Source organism: Emydura macquarii, unplaced genomic scaffold, assembly GCF_026122565.2.
Source record: "Emydura macquarii macquarii isolate MOO-44397 ecotype Brisbane River unplaced genomic scaffold, CSIRO-AGI_Emac_v2 contig_3487, whole genome shotgun sequence".
NCBI lineage: Eukaryota > Metazoa > Chordata > Testudines > Chelidae > Emydura > Emydura macquarii.
In genome coordinates, this window is record NW_027133624.1 from 973,132 (window position 1) to 977,934 (window position 4,803).

Below are 4,803 nucleotides of genomic sequence, written 5' to 3' on the forward strand. Positions count from 1 at the left end.
TCAGAAAGAATGTTTGGGGTTTTTTTGGAAAATTACAAAAGTGTTTCCTTTTTACTCACATTTCTTTCTAAGGGAGAAAAAAGGAATAAACATGGAAAATGTAAATAGTTTGTTACAAGATTATTACTTCATCTGTGCATTCCCTCTGAAGCACCTGGTATTGGCCAAAGTCAGAAGACCATGTAAATAACTCATTTCTTTTTTGTAAAAACAAGAGTCCTGTGGCACCTTAAAGACTAACAAGTTTATTTCAGCTTAAGATTTCGTGGGCAGAAACCCACTTTGTCAGATTCTTTTTCACAGTTCATGCATCTTTAGTTATTTTATTATAGGATTGGCTACAAGTGTTGTTTTTGATATGAGGTCTAAGGTGAAATTGACCTGGCATAAGTAACTAGTTCTGTGCCTCTGGGAGTAACCTGAATGTTGTTGTGGTTTTTGGTGTAAGGAACCGTCTATCACAAAGGCAGGCTTGCCTGCGTGGCAAGATAGACTGGCATGCCCAAGGGGACTGTCTGTGACTTCATGTTAAGGCTGTTATATTTCTTTAAGAGTTCAAACTTGACACTTGGTTGGTGAAATCTAATTATAGGACACACCACCAGTTTGGGGTTTATGCCCTGGCTTGTAACCATCTGCCCTGGGGTTGGCATTTACATACATGAGCCACTCCAGACAGTTTGACAACATATATTCCACGTATCTGCATTCATCATGGAACTTCTCATGAGGATGGTTTAATAATATTCAGAACTTACTTGCAGAAAGAACTGGTGTTAGTTCTCTCTTCATGATATTTCTATTTTTATCTAGAACTTCACAGGTTAAACTGAAGTTCTGTTTGCTTTGCCTTTTCTGTTATTCCTGATACAAAATTGCAATGATAGATACAGGTAAAAACATATTTTATTTTGATTATTGATTTTTTTTAACTTATTCTTTTCATTAAATTCATTAAAATTCATTGAATTCATTAAATGAAAGAGGTTTCATACATTTTTCCAAATTATTATTTTCAAGAAAAAACAAAAACTAAGAATGTAAGATCAAACACACTGGGTCAGGCCAATGGTCCATCTGGCCCAGCATCCTGTCTTTTGACAGTAGCCAATGTCAGATGCTTCAGAGGGAATGCATAGATGAGATAATAATCAGGTAACCAAAACAAACTATTTCAAATTTTCCATGTTTATTCCTTTTTTCAATTTTCAAAAAAAAATTGTGTAAATTTTCCAAATAATGTTGTGATTCCTTTTTAATTTCCTCACACAATGTATATTTTCAAAGAATAAGGACTAAAGAGGATGTTCTACACAGAAAAATATTTAGGTAAAAATGAGCACTTCTCCCTGGACAGATCTACACTCCATGTATATCAGAATTGGATTTTCAGATCAAAAAGTGAATTGTAAGTATTCTATTCCTCAAGACCTCCCAAACCAACATGGCACTGAGAGAAGAGCTACACACCTTTTCTGGCAGTAATATCTTACAAAACCTTGTCAATGAATTTCAAAGCTATTACACCTACATATAATGAATGAAGTCAACAGGTATGCCCTCCATTCCTACATCCAGGTCTTTAATAAAAATGTTAAATGACACTGGACGCAAATCAAGTCCATGCTGGTTTGGCAGGATTAGTTTTTAGTAAATTCATAGGCGTGCTCTACACTGTGAGCAAAATGCGGTGGCAGTCGATGGGAGTTACGCAAGCTACGCAGAGTGGTCGACTTCGTAACTCCACTGCACTGTGCCAACAGGAAATGCGTACTCATCAACGCAGCGCTATGCTTTTTTGGGAGGGCTTTTTTATTAGATCGACTTCCAGATCGATTGAGCGTGTCTTCTCTGCTGCTCAATCAAACCAGATAAATCGATCTGACAGCGGCAAATTTGCTGCCTTCGGTGTAGACATAGCCTCAGATTACTTGCTGTGAATTTGGGAAGGATACACTATGTTCTTCACATAGTACAAAACTCCATGTTGTAAGTGAAAATCTGAACGCATATCATGAGTATGGATGTTCTAGCAGCATCTCCATAATTCCGCTTATACCAGGGCCAGACCTCCAACTGGTGTGAAGTGGCAGTAGCTCCATTGGAGTCAATGGGCCAAATCTGCAGCTTCTGTGAACTGGCAGCAATCCATTGAGCTAAGTGCAGCGGACTTAGTAGATCTGCAGGTGGAGAAGCCAGTGAGAGCTGCAGCCATGCACCTGCAATCAGAATCTATCCCTTGGTATGTAAGTTATCTCAGTGGGGGCTCCATTCTCCTCCCTTCCCCATGGAGGGTCTCCTCTGTGCCTGGCCCCCATGTCTCTGCTAAGCACCCAGTGATACTGTACATTGAAGTGCTTGTTAATGTCCTCCTTTCTCCATCCTGTGTGTGCTTCAGGGATCTGCGCTGATGGGATAGAGCATAGAAATGGCATGGGGGTGACAGAATTTGTTCTGCTGAGACTATCCCAGAACCACAAGGCTCAGCTCATCTTCTTCTTCTTCCTTCTCTTTTACTTCATCATCCTCCTGGGCAACATCCTCATCATCCTCACCATCCAGAGTGACTCCCACCTGGAGTCCCCCATGTACTTCCTGCTGGCCAGCCGAGCCTTCCTGGACATCTCCTACTGCTCTGTCACCCCCAGAAGATGCTGGTTGACTTCTTCTCCCACTACAAGACCATCTCGTATGGGGGCTGCATGATCCAGCTCTTCTTCACCCACTTCCTAGGGGCCACTGAAATCTTCCTGTTGATGATCATGGCCTACGATCACCATCTGTAAACCTCTGTGCTTTGCCAGTGTGATGAGCAGAGGAGTCTGCTGTGGCCTGATGGGGGCTGCCTGGGTGGGATGCTTCACACACTCCATAGTCCCGGTGGCTCTGACCATCAGGCTACCCTTCTGCGGCCCCAACAAGCTGGATAACTTCTTCTGTGATGTGCCCCAGGTAATCAAGCTGGCCTGCTCTGACACTTAGCTGGTGGAGCTGCTGATGTTCTCCAACAGTGGCCTGATCATCTTGGTATGCCTTGTCCTCCTCCTCATCTCCTACACCATTCTGCTGACAAAGCTCAGGATACAGTCCATCCACAGGAAGAACAAAGCAGTTTCCACCCATGTCACCCACATCATCGTGGTCTTTGCCATGCTTGTCCCAGCCCTCTTCATCAACGCCCATCCCTTACACAGCTTCCCCTTCAACAAGAGGATATCCATGTTCAGCACTGTGCTCTTCCCCCTACTCAACTTCATGATCCTGTGGTGTCATGCTTGATGGGGCGTCCACCCAGCACCCCTGGGTCCAGGGCTTCCTTCAGCGGTCAGCCCTCACCATAGCCTATAGCCTCAACTGGGGCCTGTGGGGGTCTCACCCCTTCTCTGGGGAGAGCTTTGGCCATCCCAGCTGTGGCCAATGGGGGGTGTCTGAGACCACCACAGACTTCAGACACCAGCCCAGAAACCCTGATGGCAGCAGCCTCCCATTGCTGGCTCACCTAAACTGCTACAGTCTTTTCCCTGGCCTGCTTTCCCATGCTGCCCTCCCCAGGCTTTAGTAGCCACCCTCCTGGTAGTAGCAGCTTCCCATATCATGCTTCTGTCCTCTCCTGGCTGTCACTCTGCTTCCTTCAACTCCTGCTTCCAAAATCTCACCGGGGCAAGAGCTTTTAATAGGTCTTGGGTGGGCCCTTAATTAGCCCCAGGTGGTTTGATTAGCCTAAAGTTACCCCTTCCCAGCTGGCTGGGAACAGGGCTCTGACCATTCTGTGGTTTCCCTCTCTGCCTCTCTTCTAGAGGTGCTGCAGGTGTAGAGGAGCTGCTGCTGCTGCTGCTTGGGGGTCCTGACAGCCTCCTGCACCCCCCCCATCAGCCGGCTAGGAGGGAGCAGGTGAGTAGCCCCTCCACCATTTCTGATGCTATAACCACCAGCACCACCACTGCAGGAGGGGCCTTTCCTGGCCAGCTGCTTCTTCCCACTGCTGCTGTGAGAACCCCTTCCCTGCTGCTGCAGCTGCTGCTGCCGCTGCCCCCCCTTCAGCCCACATGCTTGGGGGTACTGCTGCCCTTCCCCTTCTCTGGCCCCCCTTTCCCTCTGGCTGCCCCTGCTGACCGGCCCCTTCCCTTGCCTCCCCCCTGGTTTGTTTGGTTGTTTGTCTTGTTTGTTTGTTGTGTTAGATTGTTTGCCACACCCTCCTTGCTTTGGCCTTCATTCTGGTCAGTTTGTTTGCCCCAGCCCCTGTGTTAGTTTGTTCCTTGTCCCGCCCGGCCTGATCAGTTTGCCCCTGAGCCTTCTCAGCCCTGCTCCAGCCCCAACCTACCCCCCTTCCCCTGCCCACAGCAGCTTTCCTGTTGCCCTGTCCCCTCTGGCCCCTGTGTTCCTGCCTCCCCAGGAGTCCTTTTCTGCAGAACTGCTGCCTAGCCCGTCGGTCGCTGTGCATGAGATTCTTCTGTCCTAAGTGCAGGACTCTGCACTTATCCTTTTTGAACTTCATCAGATTTCTTTTGGCCCAGTCATTCAATTTGTCTAGGTCACTCTGTATCCTCTCTGTACCCTCCAGCATATCTACCACTCCCCTTAGTTTAGTGTCATGTGTGAACTTGCTGAGGGTGCAATCCAGTGTTCTGGAGTGGGAGTCTTGCATTATTCCTGTTGGAAATTAATTGTATCCCTTTCCTTCTCTGGACAATTTTCCATCAGGAAATGCTGATTTGACAGAATCAAACTGTTCCAAGGGACAAATTGATGCTGTCTCAGCTTTTGATGGTAAAAGGCTGGCTTGCCGTAAATCCCCTTGTCTGG

At 46.8% G+C, this 4,803-nt stretch overlaps 1 pseudogene; it reads left to right on the top strand.

The window, feature by feature from the left end:
* Nucleotides 1-2,433: 2,433 nt before the first annotated feature.
* On the top strand, nucleotides 2,434-3,279 carry LOC137144885 (olfactory receptor 4M1-like; annotated as a pseudogene).
* Nucleotides 3,280-4,803: the final 1,524 nt, after the last annotated feature.